The sequence below is a fragment of the Pinus tabuliformis genome, chromosome 9 (assembly GCF_031772625.1).
Source record: "Pinus tabuliformis cultivar Carrire ecotype Pingquan chromosome 9, CPIR1, whole genome shotgun sequence".
Lineage (NCBI taxonomy): Eukaryota > Viridiplantae > Streptophyta > Pinopsida > Pinales > Pinaceae > Pinus > Pinus tabuliformis.
The window spans coordinates 238,336,241-238,364,055 of record NC_142307.1 but is presented as its reverse complement, the minus strand read 5'-3'; positions in this window follow the sequence as shown (position 1 = coordinate 238,364,055).

The window sequence follows — 27,815 nt, the reverse complement described above, 5'->3', positions numbered from 1 at the left end:
TTATGCCACCTCGATCACCTTTGTGTTCCTTCAAGCGAGCGGGCCAAGATGATTTGGGAAGCACACTAGAGTCGGGCTGCTGGGCATTTCAGGGTCAAGAAAACAGTGGTAGTACTGCAAAATTATTTCTATTGGCCGAATCTTCGACAGGATGTTGGGAAGTACTTCCGATCATGTACTGCCTGCGCCATTTCCAAACCGACCATTAAGAAGCACAGCCTCTATACCCCACTTCCTACCCCTAGTCGACCTTGGAAATCCATCTCCATGGATTACATGTCAGGCCTTCCTTCCACTAAGCATGGAAATGACTGTGTTTTTGTGGTCGTCGACAGGTTCTCGAAGATGGCCATTATGATGACCTACAAGAAGAATATCACAACAGAAGCCACTCCTAAACTCTTCTTTGAACGAGTGTGGGTGCACTTTGGGATCCCACAGTCTATCATCTCAGATCGGGACAGTCGGTTTCTCAGCACATTTTGGTCCAGTCTCTAGTCAATGCTGGACACCAAACTCACGAAGTCCACAACCTTCCATCCTCAAACTGATGGCCAGACAGAGGTTGTCAACAGGATGATTGTGCACATTCTACGCATGTATAACTCAAAGCATCCACGCACATGGGACGAGAGCCTCCCCTATGTTTAGCACAGCTACAACCGAGCTCTTCACAGCTCCACTGGCCATAGCCCTTTTCAGGTGGGTTTTGGATTCCAGCCACTATGCCCCATTGATCTGGCCATGCCCCTTGCAGCTACTCACATGAATTCAGCTCATGTCCAGTCCAAAACAGATAAGGCCACCAGTTTCATTGAGCGCATCCAACATATTCGCTAGCAGGTCCATGACATTCTTGAGAAATCAAATGCCAAGTACAAGCAGCGACATGATCAACACCGGGTGCCACACAAGTTTCAGGTGGGCGACAAAGTCTGGTTGCATTTGCAAAAGGAACGCCTTACTGGAGCCTATCGAAAATTGAGACCACTCCGATATGGTCCTTACACCATTAATAAGGCTATGGGAGACAATGCATCTGAGCTCAGCATTCCCCCATTCATTGGCTTGCACCCAGTGTTCAATGTGGACCGCCTTCGGCCATACTTTCCACCATTGCTAGACACATTTGACATTGCAGAACAGCTCAAACCCACAGAATTAAATCCAGATTGCATGGAACAAGCTGCAACTGATCGGATCATGGACACACAGATCAAGAACACTCGCCAACAGAATATCCAATTGTATCGAGTTGTCAAAGCAGGCCAACTCCTTCAGCAGGGCAAGTGGCTCACTAGGGAACAAGTTCAGCAGAAGTTTCCTCATCTCATGGAGGAGCTCAACGCAATGGGGACCATTGCTTCCTAAGGGGGGAGGAATAATCCAGGTGGATATTGGTGGCCACCTGCCAAGTCCACCTGGACCCCCACCATTGTCTTTCTCAGCATTTTCAGTTTCCTTAATTGTAGCACAACTTACTATTTTTAGCAGTTTTTCGGGTCCTGAACTTCCGGAGCCGTTTTGAGGCCCTAAACGACGTTTTTTGGGGAATCCGTGGGCAACATGGGTCCATGGACCGATGTTGCCTATTCCAACAATGATAGTGCTCAGATAGATCTTTCTAGTGAGCTATTGTACGCGTCAAACGGAGATCATATGCCAAAGTTACGACCCTGGGAAGTTGATGTACCAATTTACCCCCAAACGGGGCCCACAGTTTGGCGTTTCATCTCCTAGGGTTAGGTTTTGGAATGTTAAGAGTTTTCCATTGTTTCTCAACAATAAATAGGCCTTCGAGCCTCATTGTAACACAGTTCAGAGGCATGCAGCCATCACATCTCTTCTCAGAGATAAGCTACCATCGCCCTAGCTGGTTTATTTCCGTTTTTGGTTGTAAGCATATTTCAGTATTTTCCATTAATGAAATCAAGTATTATTTCTGCTGCATCTTTGTGTATATGGTTATCTCTGTAATTTGTTGCGTTCCTGTTTAAATCCGGATCAGTAGTATAATTGTATCGAAGGCTAGAAGCTACCATACTGATCCGGATCTTGGGAGGAGACCCCCAAGATCTAAAAGATTGAAATGGATCTTGGGGGGAGAGACCCCCAAGATCTGAAAACTTGCATTGCTAGAAGAAAAATAAGGAGAATGCCCAATAAACAAAACCACAAAGAAAATTTTATTTAAAATAGTAATGGAATAAACCAGTTAGGGCAATGGTAGCTTATCTCTGAGAAGAGATGTGTGGCTACATGCCTCTGAACTGTAAAGGCTACATTGTGGCGGACAATCTATCTTTTTACAAAATGTGACTTGTTACTTATAGTATTTTTCCAGTTACAATACCATGGGTCAATTCCATGGGTGAATGAATACCATGGATGGATTTTACAATACCACGGGCAGATGCCATTTACAATACCATGGGTCAATTCCAAGGCTAGAAGCTGCCATAATAGGGTGAATAGTGCCTTCTTTCTCATTTCAATGAGAATGTAGGCATATAACTAACAACAAAATTGAGTTGTATATAGTATGAATGTAACAATAAAAATGAGTTTTATTTAATAAGATTGTTACAGTGTGGTTGTTACTCAAACCCAAAGTTCAAACTTGTTGTGGACATAGGTATTAACAATTTCCTAGTGTTGGGAAGATTTCAAACTCATAATTGATTAGGCAAAAAATAATCAAAGTTTGGAAAATAATAGTACTGTTTATGGAAAAGTTGGATACAGAAATTCCAGGTAAACTGTCATTCTTCAAAAAGTCCCCTGATCACAAAAGAATTAATGGAAAGATTGAGGGTACCTAATTATTTATATTTTGATTTTTCCTTTGAATATTAATATAATATATTAAAATAGAGTTTACAACAAATTAATAAATGTTTAAATATATTTTATATAACAAATTCAAAAATATATTTCTTAAAATATACTTCATTGTAATAAATTTATTGGAAGAGATTGGTACTGACATAGAAATACCAATTAAACAATGAATTAACAACATAACTGCTCACAGGCAATTAAAATAAAATCTTGAATTAAATTCAATAAAGATTAATAAATTAGAATAGTATGAAAGTGAGACGCCTAACTTTCGACCTTCTTCCCCATTCAAACCTTCATTATTCGAATGGCTATTATCATCCCTCTTGTGAATTCTTTTTGTTTTTCCCATAAAATCTTCTGGGGTAAACTTGGATGGACATCACCCCAAACCCATCCGATGGTGGAGCTATATCTCAACAATGGCGCAGATCTTTGATCAATAGCACTAAATCTATAAGAAGAGGTGGTTGCTTACTTGAAATTTTGACTGAGCTTAGGTTTTCTTTTTTTTTTTGACTAATTTTTTTCATAGACATCTACAATGCCCAATGATGATTGCTGGTTTGCAAGATGCTTCAAGAATATGAAGAAAAATCTCAACAAATAAATGGTTGTGTGAAGGTATTGTTTGGATTTCTTTTATGCCATTTTGGGCCATCCAAATCTGAGAAATGAAAACATTTGTGAGTTGGAAACAGTTTAAGGTTTATCTGGAAGCTAGTTGGAAATGTTACAAAGGAGGTGAACTGGCAATAGTTTAAGGTTTACGTGGACACGAGTTGGAAAAGTTACAAAGGTTTAAGTGCAGGAGTTTGAAACGTCATAATATAATTACTTAATTATAACATGTCATAGTGTAATGGTCCTTTCAATAGGTTATGTACCAAGTTTCAATCAAGGGAATCAAATTTGCATTAATCTCTATAGGTGGCTAATAATTAATGGAACAACAATTTTTTAATCATAATTTTATAAAAAAATAATTTAAACGGGGTTTAATAACTAGATTTAGATATGCAAGGAAGTTATTTCTATCCATTTCATCCATTGATTTATTGGAGACTAAGAAAATATTGGAGCATCTTTTATTTTCAACCATGTGATTGGAATCTATGATTAACAAAACGATTAAAGTGCCAAATTCCAATAAGAATATTCCTATCCGCTTAAATATAAATCAACCAATAAATTTTTCATTTTTAAATGCACCAAATCTCAAATAAATACCCAATACCAAATTTCCCAAATAAATAAATTAAAACCACATCTTTGCAATACTAAAAAAAGATGGACACCTTTGTAAATTCCTTAAAAAAAGCATTTAATTCTAAATAATTATCAAAACCCTAATACCTATATGATGATTAAATCAATCAAAATACCTTTATAACATTGGGATAGTTTCAACCAATTAACTATTCTAGCTCACAACAGTGATACGCCTTGGATTCCACGGCCTTTTTCTTTTCATTGTAAGGACAATTGTCGCAAAAAAACTTACACGACCCGATGTTATGAAATTTCTGCAAATTCACCGATTTGACAGAGTTCCACCCCTGGCTCCCAAACGCAATCATCAATCGGCTAAGGGTGCATGTCCCTGACCTCGAACTAGTCTATGGTAGGGAACCCATGGCAAGGGGGTCGAGGTTTGAGAATACTTGCCACTTGCAAATTCAGAGGGTTGAACAAAAGGTGGGATTGAGAGACGGTTTCGATGGTTTAAAAAAACGAATTTTAATTTGCTATCAATTCAAGAGGAAATTTGAAAAAAATTCAGAGACGTATAATGGTGTGTGGAAATCTGAATTAAAATAGGTGATAGAAACACACATATTCTAGTAACAACGAGAACGGAAACTAAAAGAAATTGCACACAAAAAATAGCTAGATTGCCAATTTTTCACAGTGGGTATGTAGATTTATCTCAACCACATGCAAGATTAGCTCGTAAATCTAGCCACCAATATGTTAGATGTCAAGTCACCATTCTTGAATGGGGAATTAAATGAGGAAGTCTATCTTGTTCAATAAGAAGACTCTATAAAATAGGGAGGACTCAAACAAGGAACCACATCGTGGTCTGAGCTACAAACCAAAATCATGTCCTTCTATCTGTGAATGGCCCTCTGACTATTTCTTAGAGATTCCATGCGACATCAAAACTAAAAGAAACAGTGCTTTGGATTCAACCATGAAAACCAATGATGTGGACTATTTTCTTTTGCCATGATGACTCCTTAGCCCATGATTCTCAGATATGATAATGTATTCTCAAATATTTGTTGGAAAAATGTTCACCACTACATTACCTTTGATTTATGCACTGCAAATAACACCATTCCACATAAGATTCACAACGCAACTCATGCAAGATACAACTACAATGTCCAAAGGTGAACCAAGACCAATGAACATAGATTGGACACTCTTGAACAACCAAATTTGGATCTGCTATATTTCAACCTTCTTTGCAATTTTCCAAATGGAAAAATACAATCAATAACAGAATCAAAGAACTAGCTATAACTATAAATTTCAATCATGCACATCCATACACAAATAAACACTGAAATGTGGGCAAAAACTCTAAACCATTGTATTAATATAATAAAATATGAGTACAATAATTTTGATAAGAGAAACATGAGCTTGCTATGGCAAGCAAGACCAAACCAAGGTGACAAATCAATGGCTCCAAGTGTCCGAAATTAATGCTGCAAACTTCAAACAAATATGTATTTGAACACTCAAAAGTGCCCAGAAATTTCTGCAATTTTTATTGGAGTTTCCTCACATAAAATCTAGAAAAACCAAGAAAGGGTTTTGGAAAATTCTACCTACCATGTGGGACCCAAAATTTAAGCTCACTCCTCCTAACTGGCTGCTAAACCATTGTTTTTTGGCACCAAAACTCCTCCAAAAATTATGCAAAATTAAGAGCATACTCCTTGAGGCTAGTCCCGCAAAACCCATAAACTATTTGGGCTAGATCCTACCTCCTTAAATTACCCAAATTTGGTGCTACACCCTCTTTAATAGTTTCTAAGTCCCCCACAATTCCAATTGTTGGATATGTCACCAATTTCTTCTCATTTATCCATAGGATTTCACTATAAATTTCCTCTCGAAGATGTGAGTGAAATTCCTTTTAAACCCTGACACAAATAGGATGAATCCAACCCCACAATTTTTTCCCAATAATACTTTTGTGTAGGCCCTAAAATGGTGAGTTTGGCTCTCTCAGGAGCAACAACTTCCAGCCGTGAAATTCTCCACAAATTTTGGTCCAACCTCAATAAAATTTCTCCTAAATTTGCTGGCGAGAATTCCCCTTGAAACTCCTCAACTCAGTGGTTCGATCTCTGTCCCTATGTCCTCTTGGAAGTTCGAACTAGTTGAAGCAAGAGCTAATGTGTCCCATGACCTCGAGCAAATCTATCCCCACTAAGTTATGAAATAATCTCCTAGGGTGACACTAAAAGTTCACCGAAGGTAGAGATGGAATTCCCACTTGGGAATTCCTTGTGCTAAATAGCATTAGTTTACTTGGCTAAACAACTCAAGAAAATTTGTGTTCAAAAGTTAGATTGTCAAGATATGCCAAAATGGAGGCCACTTCTCCTATTTATAGTTGTTACTAATTTTCTCTCCTTGTGGGCTCAACCATTTGATCTCCTTGCCTCTTCCCTATCCCTTCAATTCGATTTCCTCAAGAAGTGTGTATTTCCCCATTGGGTGGTCCCCACATCCCACTATGTGATTAATCCTCCCTTTTTACCTAATGTTTGGGACCTCCCCTACCACATAACATTACATTAATTAATTTTCACCCACTCTTCCAAAGTTTGTACCCAAACTTTTATCCATCCACAATTTACAAAAATTGAGAAAGGCACTTAGCAAATTTTTATTGGAAGGGATATTATAGTCCTCCCTGCCAAAAATTGCTTGTCCTCAAGTAATTCCTGAACAAGCGCTCTCTGCATGCCAACACAAGCAACACTGCAAGCAGTACTGGGGTCCCAATTTTTCCACTGAGCCAATCCCAATCCATGCACTAACCTATCATAAAGGAGTCCCCAGATACTGGGGACCCAAGTCATCTCGCTCAATTTGAATCATCCCTCGCCCCATGTGTAGGCCCAAGGTATAGGGGTGTGAGAGTCCTTCAACCTCTTGTTTGTAAGCAGAGCACCTCGATGTTTCCAAACCCCTCTCAACTCCATGGAAAGTTGTCCTTTCGGAAAATTGATTATGGGTACCTTAAGATGGAACTCCTAAAGATACAACCCAAGTCTCATAAAATAGATCCCTCGTCCTGGTGTGCCAATTACGATCGCTGCCTACCAGTCATATAGCCACCCAAGTGAGACGCTATCTTGTATCAACTGGTCTATCAAAAGTGAAGTTCCTGCTATCTAATGAAGTCTGAATGGCAGATATGGGTGACGTCCCCTTGTAAGAACCCACTCTCCCCAATATATAAACCAACTGATAAGACATGTAACTCTTGAGTCCCAAACTAATCTCAAAGTGAGTCAACCAAGTGGATATTGCACCAGTCAAGTCATAATGCAACCCTCCCATGCTCCTATAGATTCATTCACTCTCGTAAACCTCCACTACAAATACAATATGCGGAAAATCCACTACACATAGGTATACCCTGCGAGAGCACCCCACCTAGGCTCAGGCTCCTATCGAAACAATAGTGAGAAGGGCCTTCCTTGACCCGTAGTGATCATCATGATGGTCTCCAAACTGTTATTCGAAGGAGGATGCAATCCTGTCTCTGTCATCCCCATGATCCTTCCAAAACAAGGTAGTCCTATAACACAATGGATCCTTGGATCCCACAACCAGATCACAGGCCCATCGCTCCCAATTCTTGATGTCTGCCATTGAGTAGTACCAATGACCACCAAGGAACACACGTGCCAATCATCCTGCCATACTAGTGCAGTGCCCCAAGTCATTAGTGAATCTCTAGGAGGAAAACTACTCTCCATGCAACTGAAACCCAATGGAAGACCTGTATGATCTTCGCTTATAGAAACTAGCACATCCTTGAATGTGGTTGAACTTCCAAGCCTTGAGAGTTTGAGATCCCGTGTTGATTGGAAAAGGAAGTTGCCATGGTAACTCCATGGCTCTCTAGTCATAATCGGCGGTCCAATATGCTCTTACTAGGTCCTCGCCTCTTGTATCTCTCGACTACCATACAAGTAATGACTAAAGATATTCCCAACATGCAGGGACAACTCAATAATGCATGAGCCTCTCACCCCATGAATAGCCTCGATCCTAAGCAACAACGAGGAATACCCACATCACAGTGTGGGGAAAACCTCAGTGATATCCCACATGTTGACCCAAGAATGAGCTAGATCTCTCTCTTTGAGGGTCATGATCATCTCAAAGTGGAGTGATCCACTCGTCAACTAAAACCTTGTCTCACAAGTTTGTGGTGACATAATTTTTACAAATGTTGTGATCCATCCATGCCTCACCTCTGATCCCTATAAGTATAGACTCCATATATCAAGGGAAAATCTAGTGTATACCACACGGCCTTGCCCCTGCCTAGCCACACAAGGAACTCTATCATCATGTCCCCGTATGGTGTACCTAAAAATTACGAGAAGCCTACATGCCCTCTCTAGAACAAGTCTATCATCTCCTGCATTGCATGCCCCTTAAATGCTTCATAAGGCCCTGTCGAAGGTGTGTCATATAGATCCCCTGTAATCATACCCTCAAGGGGGGAGATGGGGGAAAATCATATGCTACCTCTACAACATACCATGTCATCCCTACACGTGCATAGTCCATCTACCCCAACGGGAAAACTCCTACCCTATTCATGATACTCTCGGTCACATCCATCCACCTCAAGTGAGTCTCTTATGCCCTACTACTTGTGATGAGGGCATCAAGGGACAACAACCAGCTCCTCTATGACTGTATGCAAGTCCCTATCACTATACTCAAGAGACAACCATCATTGCATATCTCTATACACCACAGAATGCAAGGACTAGGGGCTAAGTCAGTGTGCAGCATCGTGCATCCTATCAGGTTCATCATCTCTACTACCACACATCCATGACCTCAAATGCGTGGAACTCCCCTCTTGATCCTCTTTGAGAGATCTAGTATGAAAACCTCCCTATGTGATAACAGCGATGTCACTAAGGTGTTGCTGCCTGGTGTCCTCTGCACTGCACATATCCGTGGGAAAGGCTCATCCCCATACAATGCTATGTCTGGTGGCCTACTGATGCCACCTCCTTGGATCAACCCCTGTAAGAGTATGCTAATCATCTTGCGACTCCACGCCTAATCCACATGCAAGGAAAACTCATGGAGTCCACCTATTCCCTTGTCGTCCCAGCTATCCCCTAGAGCTACTCAGAACTCTGATAGAAATTTGTGGGTGTGTCTGCCCTCAATCCGTGGATCCAATGTGAAACTACTACCATCGCCGACAAACTCCATGATGTGATGGGGAATCCCATCTAGATCCCAAAAATATTTTGGCCCTCGAGCCCCTCTCATACACCACGACCCCTACTAAACTATGGCCATGGATACATCCCGATACATAACCTGCTCCATCGGATACTAGCTCAATACCTCTCGCCATCCAACCCCATGAGAGGGATCAAATGCAAGAGCATTAATATACATAACAACTCCACCCTGCGAGCGCTACGCCCTGTGCAACTCATGTTGCCTCGTCTCATTATCCTCGTTAACATATACAATCTATATATGTGACTCAACTACTCTCCCTACAACATGCAGAGGTAACCTATCAATACTGCATGCCCCCTCTATGTAATCTTGAAGAGAGCTACTCAACGGAAGTACTGCAACTCTGCTAGCTTCCTACATATCTATATGCTCCCCGTCAAGGGCAGGCCCAAAATATGACTACCCATCCTCCTCCATCATGGGCTTAATAACAGTCCTGAGTTGCACCACCACAGTTAGCTCCTCAAGTATAACATCCTCATCCAATTCACACTACTCAAGGGGCTCTCCCTGTTGCTATAAGTAGCAATCATCTAGGAACTTTATCACATATCTAGGTACCTCTACGCCTACTGACACCTCATCAATGGAAGGTCCTAGGGGTGTGTGCTCAACTGTCTCCACCAATGCGTCAATGGGAGATACCAAAATAAACTCTCACAAGGGTGGCTCTTGTGTCACACTGGGTGTATCTACATGATCTCGTGACCCTGCATACCCTTGGCCTCTTCCTTAGGCTCGTGATGTCTAAAACCAAGTCTTCACTAGCAAAATCATGTCCTTGAATCACTCTCTAACTATCCTCCTCTATGATTCTCAAATGGGACATCCCTCCTGATCCTAGGGTCTGACTCCTCATACTCATCAATCATATCCATCAAGGACCTCCTCAAATCTACGAAGGGGTTGGGTTCTCTCCCATTCTTTGGTTCATCGAGAAAATGAGGCATGGTGAGTTCGCTAGGTTGGGCATGGGTATTACTCTTCTGAACTAGACGCGCATGCACATGGATTCTCTACTGGTTATTTTTCAATGTCCCCATCATTTGTTGCATCCCCTCTAGGACCTTTCAGTTTTTCCTCCTCAACTATTGGTTCTGCCTCATTAGCTCCTCCACGATCCCCTGTGTACTTTTCCCTTTCTGTGTCATTGGAGTGCCCATAAATTCACTAATTAGTATGCATGCAAGGCCAAAACATCCATGATCTAGCTAGATCGTCCACAGCTATCCAAGATCATGCTCTGATACCACCACAATGTTCCAGAAAATACAATACATAACAAAAGAAAATAACTAGCTACAACTATAAATTCCAAGCATGGACAATGTTGTCGCTCACTGCATTGTGGGTTTCAGTTGGTCAAGGTTCCCCAAGGCCAGTGAAGTTTGAAGCCACCTTCCGAGGCCACAGAATCTCTCAAAGCCAAGTCAGTCCCCCTGCATTTGCATAGTGCTCGGAACGAGCTTTCGAGTGGTATATAAAAGTCCCAGAATGGACTTATGGAACAAAAGATATGACATGTTGAAGATTAGGAGTTCTGTTGCCCTGAAATGAAGGAAAATAGCTTATCATAGGACCCACGCATAGAAAGTCAAGAATATTGGGCACCCCACAGTCCCGTACCCCACAATCCTACATCCCACATCATTGTAGTCCCACTCATCGGCTTATCAGGCATATCAGTTGTTCCTGGGGGTTCATAGGCTTCTTGACGATAAGTGACAGGCAAATCCCACATCCCACTATCCCACATGCCCCTTGCAATACCTGATGGGCCATCCTTAAGGAAATGTGGGGGGGGGGGGGGGGGGGGGGTGGCGGTGTGGGGGGGAATTGCGGATATAATGTGAAATCGCTCGGGAACGCCAAATTAGTTTAACAAAGGAAATACATGCAAATATAGGAACAAGCGGGCCCTTTCTCTCTCCTCCATGTGGTGGTACGGTTTATTGGAGGTTTGGGGTTTCAGGCACAACGAATCCCATAGATTGGTCATGTCAAAGTTCCTGCATCCTCCAATATCACAGTGCCGCGAGACCGGAAAATCGGTAATCGACATGGCGGAGGGGTTATAACATAAAAAGCTTACGATCTCACTGATTTATGGTATAGTGTTAGATCGTCAGGAAGGGGCCAATTCTATTTAACAAAGGAATTCACAAAGGACCAAGGCCAGGAAGGCCATTTTCTCTCTCCTCCAGAGGGCCACATGGTGGGATATGATTCGCCCTTATAGTTGACATGGCATCTGATGCCATCAATGAAGTGGCAATATGGGTGACACGTGGCAGTGATGACATTACCCCCCATAGATCAGTAATCGGTGGCCGCACTGGTTAAAGCTCTCTTAGACCAAAGTTCCTTCCAAGTTTGCGATTACGATAAGTGGGGATCCTCTGAGATGCGATATATTATGTGATCGAGCCTATAAAGGTGCCATGTATGGACAGTCAGTTAGCACTTAGAAATAAGGAAAAATGTCCTCCTTCTCCGGGATTGCAATTGCGATATCTTTGGTGGGTCTAATCCCACTGATCGGTGATCGCAAGTTAGAAAGAGAGATGCCAAATGGTAAAGTGTATCAACCATCAGGATGTAGTATTATGTGTAGCAAAAGAAAAAGGCCCCTCAGACAAGAGCTCGAAGGCCTTACCACCCAAGGGCTAAGCCCTTGCTTATAGCTCCAGTCATATGATAAGAAAAGCAGAAATGGGCTAAACCAAAGGGAGCCAAGGAGCATCAGAGACCACCATTCTACAGCACTTTCAAGAGTAAAATTCTCACTGCCTTGCAACCCCGATTGGTACATGGCTCTTAAGGTAGATGGGTTGGCAATTGTGGCATAAAGTAAGTATGATGTAAAGGTTTGAAGATAGTATGGGGGGCTTAGTAAGATTAAACCACTTGTCATGGAGCCTCACTCCTCTACATAGTGAAGGATCGCCAAAATAGGCACTTATAGTCGACCTACTCCATACTCCATAGAATAAGGCATTCGAGTAGTAAAGGCAGAAGTGACAGGGTGAGTTGAGCAATACATGAGGCCATACCATGAGAAAATTATAGCTAGAGGCAGAGGCGATCGCAGGATGGGCACAAAGACTTTTAATTTACCTTTTTTTCTAGTTTTTTACTTGTTTTTGTCGTGTAACATGCCTCCCTTCAATGAGGCCATCAATTTTGTAATATTTTTGGGGGCCAGAGAGCCATCCCCACCGAGACAGCTAGTCAACCTGACACCTGAGACTCGACCATAGATGTTTTTGTTGTAATGAATGCCCATGCTCCGCTCTCTAGAATAAATAGGAGGAAGCAAGACTTCACAAAGGTTTATAAATTCTAAAGGAAACTCTACATGTTATTTTCAGACTGTATAGCTTTACAATAAAGATTTTCCAGAATATGAAGGAAATGGTGGTGATTCCCCCTTCAAGTATTACAGTGTGTTATGCCTCTGTTAAAACCCATTATGTTCATGTTTCTTCTCTGAATTCATGCAATCACAACTGTTATAAATATTTCAAAACTTCCTCACAGATTCGCCAGTATCAATATGTTATCCATGTGCCTGTAAGTTCCTCACTCATTCATTTGTATCAACATTGTTAATTACAGTGCCTGTATGGATTAATAAAATTGTATCTTTAAAAATTGTTCTTCATGAATCAAAACACACAGCCTCTTTTCTTCCCATTATATCTACTTCTAACTCAGATAAGTATAGGAACTCTTAAAGCTACAAGATTTGTGTGTTAAGCATAGAAGTCTTGATGTTGTAAGCTCCATATGATGAGTTACCCCTTCTCCTTATCCTCTATCATCGCTCTACAAAATTTAATTAAAGTGTAAGTCCTTGGACTAGTCGGCCTCTACTATTTATGCATATCTCTGAGATTTGTACGTGGCAAGAAGTAATAAAAAATTCATGTCTTACTCCCTTAGAGGAATGAACCAACCCAGTTATATATACATATAGAATATAAGTGAGGTCTCCCTTTACTGTGAATCATTTGAGACTCTCCAAATTTAGATGTGCCCATGCACTGGTCTTGTAAGCAATCTGAGGTTGTCCCTAGGAATGAAAACAGACAACCATATACATATAAACACTGAAATGTGGGAAAAATATCTGAGCCATTGTATTCATATAATAAATTATGAGTATAACCACTACAACTGATTATTTAACAAGGTCGACTGAAGCACAACTAGTGAAATATTATAGTGCAGAAACTACTGCGAAGTTCATCTTTGAATACATGTTGTCTAGATTTGGGTGCCCAAAGATATTGATGAATGACCAAGGGTCACCATTCTTGAATAAGACCATTGAAGCATTAACTGAGGAATTTCAATTTCACCACCAAAAGAGCACTCCTTCTCATCCTCACGAAAATGGAACTATGGAGGAATCCAATAAAATTTTGGAGAATGCACATACCAAGGTATTTAATGTGAGTAGGGATGACTAGGATCTTAGAATTACAACAGTATTATGGGCTTATATGACTACATGAAAAAGGTTGATAGGTCAGACAACCTTTAGGTTGGTTTATGGGCAAGAAGCAGTGATACCCATAGAATACATTGTCCCTAATCTAAGAATTGCAATTTTTACAAATATGGCAGATCCCAACATAATGGAAGAAAGAATGTCGCAGTTACTGGCTCTGGAGGAAGACAGGATTTTAGAAGGATTTCATTAAAAAGTGCAAAAAGAAAGAGAAAAGGCTTGGCATGATAGGCATGTTAAGCGAAATAAGTTTCACATAGGAGACCTTGTTCTCCTCTATGACAATAAGTTTGTGAAATTTCCAGGGAAATTCAAAACACACTAGTTAGGCCCATATGTTATTAAGTATATTACTGATAGAGGCACAACAAAGTTAGAAAATTTAAATGGAGAATTAATTCAAGGAAAAGTTAATGGTAGTAGATTGAAGTTGTATAGGGATAACCTTGTTCCTATAGCTTCACCCTAAAGAAGAAAGAAGGAGCGTTTCACATGCAGTTGAAAGTGGACACTGGACTATAAACTACATTGTAGAGAGAGCTTCGACGAAGAAAGCACTTCGCTACAATCAGGAATATGTCGAAGTTTTCAGGAAGTCACGATGTAGGACAGAGGTACGCTACAATAGGGAACGTGTCGAAGCTCATCATAAAAGTAGAAATATGACTGTTAAAGTCGCATTTAAGATGAAAAATTGACAAAATTTATGGATAGATACATATTTAATGATGAAATCTAAAAAATATTGGGACAAAATCAAATATAATGATGAGGTTAGAAGGTCAGAATTGTTAGAAATAGTCTACTCCCGCTCTGATTAAGAACTTTCCTGAATTGAGAGTTTGAGAGAGTAATAGTGCGAAGAAGTTGCAGAGATTTCTTGCATGAGTATCTTGTTGACTGAAGAATTTGTGGGAATACTTAACGAGAAAGGTTTAGAAGGAGTTATTTAACCAACCACCACCACAACAACTGATACACCTACAACATCACTATTCGAACGACCTGTAGCAGCAACACCCTTAGTAGCCACACCACCACCATAGAAGCTACTGACATCACTGAGACAGAATCAACCCAAGGAAGTAAGAGCCAAGAAAAATCAAGACAAGAAGCCTACCAAACCTATGAAGCATCAAAAGAAACCTCAGTAGGTTGACATTGAAGAAGAAGTGGAGGAAATTCAGGCAGAGGAAGGTGGTGCAACATTCATCTCACCTCTGCCCTCATATATCCTGCGAAGGAAGCTAAACGCCAAACCAACAAAGGATGCCAAAGATGTGAAGTAGGGGATGTTCACACACTATTGCTGGAGGATGTGCCATTTGAAGGAGAGCTTTTAGGAAAGATTCTGTAGCTAAGGTTTACCGAAAATGATTTTAATGACCGAACGAAGTACCCATAGTTCATTTCAGACCGGTACTTATAGAAGGATCACTAGCCAAACAACGTGATGTCAAGGTTGGAACCAAAACAGTGGGCAAACGAGTTGGCGCAGTCAAGGCTACTCAACATGTTGAATGTGCTGTACTTCGACAGGATTTCAATGAACACAACATGTGTGCGCCAATTATTGGTGTTAATTCATGGCATACAGCTATGGATGAGGGAGAAAATCCCCATAGACCAAATGGTGATGTGGAAAATCAAAAAGCTACCTTATTAAGGGCGAAACCCTGTGGAGGAGGTCCTCAGGAAGGAATAGGGCTATGCCTTGGCAGAAAGCATGAAGCAAAATTATGGGTTGGTCAAAGGAAACATGAGATACGACATAAAATATATAAGAAACAAAGCAATCCACTTCACGACACATATTCTAGATGTAAATATTATGAGGAAGTGTCATGCAAATGAAGTCCTTGCACCGGTGGTGGATTTAGCCGCATAGTGTTCAAATGGAGTCCAGTATAACTGAGCTACATACTTATGCATAGAATTCCTGGATGAATTTCGTGAGGTATAGAAAAAAGGTACCCCTTTTCACTTTTCTTGGTCGATTTTAGTTATCTTGTTGTCAGAATGGAGGAAGTCGAAGGATACATAGGTCCCTTCAGTGCTTACGGATGTTTGTGATGCTACAATGTATGCTTCATTGTGGCATAATACTCAACCATCGCGAGCCCGAGAAAAGAAAATATTCTTGATATTATACTAGATGGATCTGCACATGCTCATAAATTAGTATCCATGCTTCTCACCAAGTTTATACAAACAATACAACCCCGTGGTGAGGTTCAAGGTTGTTAAAATTGGCAACTAGGGCCAAACTCCATGTGGGTCATCTTATTAATGGAAGATGATATTTTTCTTGGATCCCTCTCATCGAGAGGTGCAGTAATGATCTAAAGATCATCCAATTCTGATAAGTATTCATGGAGATATGAATTTATTTATGTTATGGGACAATTCGTCAAGGTCGTCCAACAACCAAATAAACCCCACTTGTGCTCAACGTTTTAGTATAAATAGAGGTGGCCTTCAAGTCATTTTCAACACACTTGGGATCTCTTCCTCTCTACTTGTCTTTGGGTTTTAGTAGGAGGAGAGATCATAAGGGATAATGTTGCCCTAATCTAGAGGGAAGAAGCTGGAACTGTCAGGAACTACATGGAATAGCCGAAATTGTTGGAATTGCCAGAATTGCCAGAATTGCCGGGAATAGCCAGAACTGCCGGGAATAGCTAGAATTGCTGAAATTTCCGGGAAAAGCCGGAATTGTTGAAATTGCCAGGAACTTCCAGAACTATCGGGAATAGCCGGAATTGCCGGAATGGTCGGAACTACCAGGAATAGTCGGAACTACCGGGAAAAGCCAAAACTACTGGGAATAGCTAGAATCGCCAAACTACTGGGAACAGTTGGAATTGCCAAAACTCCCAGGAATTGTTAGAACATGTGGGAAAGCTAATGCAGAGGGCAAAAGCTGGAACTACCGGGAATAGCTGGAATTTCCAGAACAACCGAAATTGTCAGAAATAGCCGAAATTGCTGGAACTGTCGGGAACTACCAGAACAGCCAGAGCATCTATCTCCGAAGGAGAGCAGCATGCAAGGGAAAACTAACTAACACTGGGATAGTTGTATGGTGCTTAGCAACAAATACGCCAAGCGTGCAATGTTACAACTAGCATGCAAGGGACAGCTAGCATGCAAGAGCAAGCATGCAAAGGACAACAAGCATGCTAGCGACAACAAGCAATCTAGGGACAACAAGCGAGCAAGATGCAGTGAGCACATAGGTCAGTATGGAAGCATGGTGTAGAAATGGCACATAATGCACTACAATGATGGGTACAGTCATGATTAATGAAGAATGATGAGATGCAACATAGTGATGATGGGTGCAACATGGTGCAACACGGTCAGGTGTAGCATGATGATGAAATGCAGCACAATGCTAGGTGAAGGAGTCACCTTGGAGAATTAGTTGAAGCAGCATGTCTTCAACTGATCTCATGTATCATCTTCTTAGAGATGATCTATGCTTTTATCTAGATAAGTCAAAGTGTTCACTTCTGTTGTAAATGTACTGTGTCTCTCTCTCTCTGCTGAACTATTGAAGAACATATAAGAAGAATTGATCAAGGGTTTCTCCACATTGGGGTTTGTCCCTGGCTAGTGCCACATCTTGTGTCCTCTTGTCTTAGCTTGTCTTATGTGATTTATGTTATGTTATATCTGCAGTTTACTTTAATACTTATGTGATTTCTAATATGGAAAAGATATTGAACTAACTGTGAAAATTGAAATAAATTGCTCTAAGCATAGAACATACCTAAAATTAACATGGTATTAGAAATGAGGTGAAGACAATGCCCAAGAAAGAGTGAAACAACAATCATCGAAGACAGTTGGGAAAGGACAAAAGGATCAATGGATTCCTCATCCCTCTTCAAATTCACTGAGGGTGAAGTCGAAGTAGATAATATTATCAAAATGGCGCAGTGGAAGTTTCTGATAGCCTACCTAAAGATCACTTCATTGGGAAGTCCGGATCTAAGGGTGGAAGGAAAGGCAGATACCTTGGTTGTAATAAGTTCAACCATTATGCGAAGGAGTGTTTGAGGTAGGGACACATGACTTGATGATGATAAAAATCATTCTACAGACATCTACAACGATGAGAGGAATGACAGATAATGTAGGTCATCAAGGAAACGACCGACTCTTCAGAGAAAGCAAGGAACCCCAGGTATGAAGAATCAAATGTTGTTTCTAGTAAGATAAATAAGTGTTATATTGTATTGGCCCTCTCCTTTAGATTCTTTGGGAATCTGGCTTATTGATTGTAGTGCTTCAAGGCACCTCATCGGATAGAAGGGTGCTCTCTCGAATTTGGTAGAGATGGAAACAACCGTGGGATTATACTTAGAGTCGATGCCACCTATCTCGGAAAGGGTGTAGGGAATGTTACCCCTCAATTGAATGAGGGTAACTGGATTCATTTACAGAATCTCTTTTATGTACTTGATCACAAGAAGAACCTGGGGTCCATTTCAACAATGGAAGTCAAAGGTTACGAGGTGGCACTCATCGATTGAAAGGTACGTGTTAAAAAATAGAATTTTCAAAGATGCTTTTTCTCATGGGTTCAGCATTTGAAATTTATATCAAGTTGCAGGATGGTCCATTGTGGATCATGTCGATTGACATATCATATCTATAACACAGAAGGTCTACCAATGGGGCCCTACCCAATGTGAGTCAGATGGTGATAGGGATGCCTGAATTCAAGAAGAGCATGAAGGTACATGTCTGAGATGTACCGAAGGAAAATCTTATGAGGGGACCATTCCCCTCATGCAGTAGGTCCATAGGTTTGGAACAACTCGAGGGGTTTGAGATTGATGATCAGGAATCTCATGTATGCAGGTGGAAGAAAGCCCTCTATGGCTTGAAGAAAAACTCCCTAGGCGTAGTATGAGAGGATTGCTAGCTATCAGATGAAGCTGAGATTCACTAAGAGTGAAGTCGATCCAAACCATTGTTTGAAGGTTGTGGATGATAGACCTCTCATACCAACACTTTTTGAGGACAACCTATTTCAAATAGGTGCAAACCCTCTCACTTGTAGAAGTAAGAGGGAGTTGGATTATGGATGTGGAATGGTAAACTGCAAGCCCGTGACTACCTCGAGGATCTTAACTTTCAGAAGTTATATGGTGATGATGCCGGACTAGATTTGGGAAATGCCTCTGAGTTCCATAAACTCACTTGAGTTGATGTTCTTGGTGAACTTCCATTCGGACATATGTTTTGCAGTTAGCATGGTGAGCTCATATTTGGTTGAGCCTCACTGAATTGGTGCTAAGAATCTTCTAGGATATCTTTGGGGCACAATCTCTCATGGATTGAGATACACTACTGGAAATATGAAGCTGCATGATTATTTGAATGCTGAATGGGCAGGTAGTGTGGAGGATCACTAGAGCACTTCTCAGCGCTAGTTCTCTTTGGATTCTACTTCGATATCATGGATGAGCAGGAAGCAAAAGTCGGTTGCTATAAGCACCGCCGAGACCAAATACATAGCTACGAGTATGATCTCGTGTGATGCTGCACAGTTGCAGAAGCTCTTAAGTGAGTTGTTTGTAGTATGTACACATGATGAATACCACTGTGATTCTCTGTGACAACCAGAGGGGGGATTCGATTATTGAGGAATCCCATATTCGATGATTGCTCCAACAGATAGACATCAGATACTGCCTTATCTAGGATATGGTAAGTCGATGAGCGAGGAGGCTCCATCGCATTGAGACTGATGTATAGGTCGCAGAAATTTCGTCAAAGCCCCAGGGAAAGGTCAAATCTATGACTTTACCGAATGACTTGGAGTCATTGAGAGACCTTCTTATAAGGGTCCTGCATGTTGCATGCATTGAGATCTAGGAGTTCTAGTGGGCTTAGTGTACCTACTGAAGCAACATACAACCACAAGGTGACTCACCCTCCCCTGATGGTGCACTATGTACAAGATGACAAGTTCAACCTTCCCCTATGATACCCCATGGTGACTATGGAATAGGATTATTAGTTCTCCTGTGGGCCTGTCTGATTATTTCTCCCATGGAAATTGTGGAACAAGATGATTAGTTCTCCTATGGGCTGGGATGATTAGTTCTCCTGTGGCAACTATGGAATAGGATGATTAGTTCTCCTATGGGCCAGGATGATTAGTTATCCCATGGTAACTGTGAAACAGGATGATTCATTCTCCTGTGGGTCGGGATGATTAGTTCTCTCGTGGAAACTGTGGAACAAGATTACTAGTTCTCCTATGGATCAGGATGATTAGTTCTCCCGTGGCAACTGTGAACCAGGATGATTAGTTCTCCTGTGGGTCGGGATGATTAGTTCTCTCATGGCAACTGTGGGGCAGGATGATTCACTCTCATGTGGACAAGATGATTAGTTCTCTTGTCGAGGCATCCTACCCATGCAGTCTGCGACTCATGGGAAGTACCTCTCATCTGATCAATGTGCAGGGAAATGGGGTTAGGGACCATAGTAGTACTATCGATGTATGCATCATTGTATCTACTGTACTCCCTATGTTAGGATGACCTCCATTGTTCTGGGATCAATGAAATTGATCTAGGATCAATATGAGTGGCTTGAGACACTCTCTTGTGATATTGATCTGGGATCAATAAAACTGGCTTCGGGTTAGTAAGAGTGATGTGACACACTCTCTTCAAATGAAACTAACTTCGGGTCAGTAGAGAATGGTATGAGACATTCTCAATCAATTCTTTTACTTCATGGTTCAGTAGAGCAGAGCAGAGTAGTGTAGGGAACTGATGGTAGAGCTGGTATAGTTGGACATATGGATTAGTGAATGGAGTTCTCCCGAGTTGAGGGGGAGTGTTAAAATTGGAAACTAGGTCTAAACTCCATGTGGGTCATCTTATTAATGGAAGCTGATATTTTTTTTGGATCCCTCTCATCGACAGGTGTAGGAATGATCTAAAGATCATCCAATTTTCTGATAAGTATTCATGGAGATATGAATTTATTTGTGTTATGGGACAATTCATCAAGGTCGGCCAGCAAGCAAATAAACCCCACTTGTGCTCAACGTTTTAGTATAAATAGAGGTGGCCTTCAAGTCATTTTCAACACACTTCAGATCTCTTCCTCTTTACTTGTCTTTGGGTTTTAGTAGGAGGAGAGATCTTAAGGGATAACGTTGTCCTAATCTATAGGGCAGAAGCCGAAACTGTCGGAACTATCAGGAATAGCCAGAATTGCCGGAACTGCCAAGAATAGCTAGAATTGCCAAAACTGTTGGGAATAGCTAGAACTATCGGGAAATGCCGGAAAAGACGGAACTGCCGGGAATAGCTAGAATTGCCAGAACTGCCGGGAAAAACCAGAATTTCTGAAACTGGCAGGAACTGTCGGAACTGTCGGGAATAGCCAAAATTGTCGAAATTGTTGGAACTGCCTAGAATAGCTGGAACTGCTGAGAAAAGGCGAAATTGTTGGGAATAGCCGAAATCATCGGAACTGCCGAGAATAGCCGAAATTTCCGAAACTGCCAGAACTGCTGGAACAGGTGGGAAAGTTGACGCAGAGGGCAGAAGCTAGAACTGTGGGGAATAGGTGGAATTGCCAGAACTGCTGGAACTATTTGGAACAACCGGAACTGCCAGGAACTACCAGAACAGCCAGAGCATCTATCTCCGAAAGAGAGCAGCTGCAAAGGACAACTAACTAACATTGGGACAGTTGTATGGTACTTAGCAGCAAATACACCAAGCATGCAATGTTACAACTAGCATGCAAGGGATAACTAGCATGCAACAACAAGCATGCGAAGGACAACAAGCATGCTAGGGACAACAAGAAAGCTAGGGACAACAAGCAAGCAATATGCAGTGAGCACATAGGTCAATATGGCAACATGGTGTAGCAATGGAACATAATGTAGTACAGTGATGGGTACAATCATGATTAATGAAGCATGATGAGATGCAGCATAGTGATGATGGGTGCAACATGATGATGAAATGTAGCACAATGATAGGTGAAGGAGTCACCTTGGAGAATCAGTTGAAGCAGCATGTCTTCAACTGATCTCATGTATCATCTTCTTAGACATGATCTATGCTATTATCTAAATAAGTCAAAGTGTTGACTTCTGTTGTAAACATACTATCTCTCTCTCTCTCTTTATTGAACTATTGAAGAACATATAAAAATAATTGATCAAGGGTTTCCCCACATTGGGGTTTATCCCTGGCTAGCACCACATCTTATGTCCTCTTGTCTTGGCTTGTCTTCTGCAATTTATGTTTATGTTCTATCTATAGTTTACTTTAATACTGATGTGATTGCTAATTTGGAAAAGATATTGAATTAACTGTGAAAATTGAAATAAATTTCTCTAAGCGTAAAACATACCTAAAAATAACAAAGGTTGATTTCCATAAAGTGCAAATTCAGGTGCACAAAGACACGAAGAATAAATGGCATGCATTTCAATACATGGTAAAAGAGAAGAATTTGGTAGCACTAGTACAAAAATGGCCCACGGAGTGGATGAATTTGCTGGAGGAACTGGGGGATAGTGCCACAGAAGAAGAACTAGAGACTTTGTACCATGATGAAGCAGATGGAAGGGATAAAGAGTAGGAACCAAAGGAAGAAAAAGAGGAAGAAGAACATCACAAAGATGAATGCCATGATGAATAAGATCATGAGGAGGATCCTCAAGGAGGCAAAGATACAACTAAGGAAGCATAGAAGGCAGAAATAGAGAAATCTGTCGCAGAGAAAAGGAAGAGCCAAGGCAAAGCTTCCACCAAGGCCAAAATAAGCATAAGGTAGATAAGCGAAAGGAGATCACACCAATGGTTCTCACTGAGGGAGATTTACACCAAATTGGAGACAAGGTTCAGGAGATCAAAGTGGAATTTTTGAATAGGGTGGAAGATCACTACGACGAGCTTATCGCAGGTGTGCATGAGAGGATTGTAGAGTTGAAGCTTTTTGAATTATCAATTATACAGTATGCACAAATACAAGAAATGATTATAGAAGGAAGGAAAATTGTGCCTACCCTTGCAATGAGGTGGACATAGATACCTACAGGGGATCTATAGTTTGAATCAAGAGAAATTCAACAACAAACTAAGGAGTGGACACATATAAAATGAACGTCGCAGCAGTGTTGCTACCAAGATTACATAAGCTGCATGGATTACAAAGGAATTAAACGTAAGGGAATAACACACATCATAGCTCAACATACAGGTGGAAAAGGAGTAGGTTGTGCTGTCACAAAAGCTTGACCAGACAATACAAGAGAGGTATTATATGGAAAAAGAATATGAGCAACTCAAAGAAACAATAGAAACAACATGCAAGGGAATTTTGGACATGGAGCTCCATGAAGAGGAATTAATAGAAGTAAAGGTCACAAAGCTTGGCCTTGCAATCAAGGAGCAGAAACACAAAGTTTTTGCAGTACCCTTTGAGTATGAGGTAAAAATTAGTGAGCTGCAATTGAAGTTGTAGCCAGCTACGTGGAAGGGTCTAAGAGACTAGAGGGAGGCTAACCTAAAGTTAGTCATGGTTAGCATCTCTGCATTATTGGAAGACTACAACAAACTACTGGACAAGAGTATGTAGATTTGGACTTCACTACAGGAAGATCCAAATGTTCAGAATCTATAGGAGGAGATGTAGGAAAAGGAACAACAGTTAGAGGAAAGTTGAGTCATTATGAAGACATTGCATATATCACAGAAGCTCGAAAAGATCAATCAAGTGAAGTTGCTGCAGAAGAGGATCGAAGAACTGAAGAGGGAAGAGCATACATTGATAGACAAAACTTAGCCTTGGTGGGACGAGGCCCTTCAACTCTTCCATATAGTAGATGAGAAGCTCCAGGAGCTTCGACAGAAGGAGGCAACATTGCTACAGAATGTTGAAGAGCATGTAGTAGAAGCATTGTTGGAGGAAGAATGCAACGAGGATAAACATATGACATACGTGCTCCAATAGTTCAACCAGGCCTATAACAACATTGCATAAAATATTAGAGGCACAAAAATTAAGTGACTTGGGATGAGTCATAGGTGAGTGTTGGGGGCCTGTTGGGCACAACCCAACTTGGCCAGAATTTGGGCAAGGATGCCGAATTTTGGGGATAAAGTGCGCAATAAAAAGTGTGAAGTGGACTGTGTAGCAGAGTAGTGGAGGAAAATGAAGCAAAGTCACTGTGCATCATAGGGGTTTCACGGCGAAGCCCATCCCTTTTTGTAAAAAGCATAGAATATTGTAAAAATGGATGGTTTTGGACCATAGTCCCTTGTATTTTTGAAACCATGGTATTAGGTCCATGGTAATGAAGTGATGTAATCCCTCGATGTGATAATATATATAGGGATGAATAATAAATAAGGATGATAAGTATTGATCAAAATCTATGTTTATCGTTGTATTCTGTTGATATGTACTTCAAAGAAAGGAGAAAGGCTTTGTAGTTGAGTGCGTGGAGGCGTGGGTCTCCAACTTAGTGCATAGAAAACTTGCAGTTGTGTGCATAGGAAAGAACTATTTGTTGTACAAATTATATATTATAGGAAATAATTATTGTGGGTGTAGTCCCACATTCTGATGAAGCATGGTAAAATTTGTATCTTCAAGTGTTGTTTTTCTTATTATCTACACTTTATTTTAGTACTTTGAAGTTTACGGATGTTTATGTTATGTTTAAGTGATGAATGTAATTTTATGAAGTAATATATAAGTGAAAAGTAGTTGATGTATGTGAATTATTTTATAATTGTTAAATCATAAAAAAAATACAAAAGTGCGACATTGGGACTGTTAGTGTCGGTATCTTCATACCTCCATCAGTGATCAAATTTCTCTTTTGCACGCATATTAGGTGTCTCATCCAATCAGCTGCATTCCATTAGGTCATGGATCAACTAATGGTATTGGTTTCATGTCAATTTCCCTCGTGCCATTCACCTGCTGACCTGTTCATACATTTTTTTTACTCATTTACTGTCATCGTGTTTCATTTCATTTACAAAAATCAGTTTTAGGGTTTTAGTCTCACTAGGTCTAGGTTTTGTTATCATGGTCATCCGAAACTGAATAAAAAGGCAGCAGGAACATGAGGAGGATAAATAAACTCATAAAATTATAAATTTTACCTCTGTTATGCTCAATAACTCTTTTTTACCTCAAAACTCTATTTTGAGGTGAAAATAGGTTTTTTTCCATCATTGTAAAAATTTCGTGTAATTTCAATGTTTCTATATGTAATATGTATTCAAAGCTATTCTTGGTGACCTCGTGACAAGGTCCACTCCTGCCATTACACAAAATAATGTAAAATTCCACCTGCAAAAAGCAAAAGTTAGAATGTAAGTGAAACAGGGAATTTGTGAAAAAGCTAGCAAAACATTAGAAAAGTGGGTTTGGTTAATGAAAAATAAAAAAAAGGAATATAAAAGCCAATCCATGTGCTTGAGTCTTCATTTTTGCAATTGAATGAGATAAAGGGAAAAAATCACATTTTTGGAGAAAGAGGGCAAAAACAGAGGAAAAATACTTTCATTTTTCCAGTGTTGCGCACCTACCAGGCGCTGCGCACCTGTTCCTTGGCACTGTGCATCTGTTCCAAAAGCGAGGAATGCTTCAAAAATCATCTCAACTTCCTAAAAATCAAATCAAAGCTTGTTCCAAGTAAGTAAAGCATGCCTCCTTTCTCAGGGAAGTTGTGTTTAGTATCTTGGATGTTTGTGGTTTCCTTTAAGTAAAACCCTAGCTAAATTGCTAACATAAACCCTAGCCATTCTCTCAATTGTCTCATATCTTTGCAAGGGTACTTGCTTGCTCTTGTTTCTATTCCCTTAAACTATTTTCCCTGAAATCCTATCCTCTCTCACAAAATCATCAACATTCACTCCCCAAACCCCACTCCCATTTACCAAACCCTAACCTACACCCTATTCCCAAACCCTAATTCCCATACCCTATTCCTTCACTACATTCACTTCATTACCAAACCCTTCATTCCACATTCATAATACCAGTCATTTCCCTCATTCCCCAAAAGAAATCCTTCCTCCTAGCATTCACTTCCTATACACATTATTCACCCTCATATTTTAAAATCTCTTCATACTCATCAGATTTAACTTCAAATTCATAAGCATGGAAACAGATTCCGACTATGAGAGGGAAGAGGAAACTCTTAGTGATTCTTCTAGAGTATCTCATGCACCAAGAAATCCATATAAAGGGGGGAAAATCATCCAGGAGGAGCCCACCACTCTCACAGAATTACTTGTTTTCCCTCTTGCTGTAACTTGCTTTAAACACGAGTCTTGTTATCATTTTTGTGAAATGGTAGAGAGGGTGAAATATCATCATGAGCTTGCTAGGTTGTTTTTTCTTCATCTTCACAATGGCTAGGTGAACCTTGCTGGTGTCTCTTTCACCTTAACACCTCAAACCATTGCAGTAGCAACAAGCATCCCTAATGTAGGTGAACAGTGGAATAAGGGGCAGCATGTGGGTAGAGAACATTATGAGCCTTACATTAAGGCTGGATATCAAAGGTAGATCAGCAGGGTTTTTCCTTTCAAATACTTGCAGAACATTTATGCTCCTCTCATGGAACTCATCATCAAGTATTTCACCTGTGAAGAGAGGTTTTCCGGCCTATATACATATCATGTCAGATTGTTGATGCATTTCACAAGAGTGAGGATGATGAACCTCCCATACTTTATATGTAGGAATATTGAGAAGATTGCTCTCTTTGTGCAAAGGAAACCTTTTCCTCAATATTTCAACAACATTTACCACTTCTCACTAATTAAAATTGTTGTCTTGCATAAGCTAAGCTTGTTGAACATACCATGGGATACCTTCATTGCATATGAGATTTTCAAAGGCCCTCTAGTGATTCCATCAGTGCCTCAAGAGGAAGGAGGGCCTTCAAGACAGCCAGATGTTCATGAGACTAAAACTACAGGTGTGCCAGTGTTTGTCACCTATGAGAGAGGTAGCATGAGGCTTTTTGTTGCTACCAGGAATTTACTATCTCCACCAGAGGTGGAAGGGGTCTTGTTTTCTTCACTGAACCACAGGAAAATGTTATCTTCATCGGGGGTGAAAGGGGCTTTGCCTTCTTCTCCAGCTAAATACGTATAGGTCTAAGACAAAGGAAAGCAATAGATGCATGAAAAGGGCCCTACTGAAGGGAAAGACAGGGATTTTGTGTTGACTGAGGAGGATGACACTGATTTGGGCTCTCAAAGCTCAAGACTCAAGGATATGATTATCAAAGAGAAGGATGCTAAAATCCAAGCCTTATCACTTGACCTTGAGAGGGAAAAATGGATCATCAACTACCTTGAGCAGGAAAACAAGCAACTGGAAGACAAACAAACTATTATGGAGCTGCAAATGATAAGGGAGAATAGACAAATGGCAAAGAAGAGAAAGATCAAGATGACCTCCCTTGAGCAAGAAATTGAGGATGACCGGGAATCATGGTTGGAGAGAGCAAACATTCACCTAGAAAAGATGCTTGAGAAAGCCAACAAAGAGAAGAAAATGTTGTGCCATATGGCCTATCACTACCTAACCCAGAACAAAATTTGCAAAACAAGGGTGAAGAGGTTAAAGGCTAAGCTAAAAAGAGCTTTAAGGAACAAAAAAGAGCAAGATAAGCTCAAGATATTGGCTGAAGCATCATTGACCTGGCGAAGCACCTAACAAGGATCACTCATGCCAAATTTCAAGAAATTTGGAGCATTTTTTGTCATTTTTGGAATTTTTAATGCAAAAAATAGGTTTTTTCAGCAGGTGCGCAGTGCCACCGGCGCTGCACTTTTTTTGGGGGCATCCATTTGCAAAAAAGTTTGTATTTTTGGAA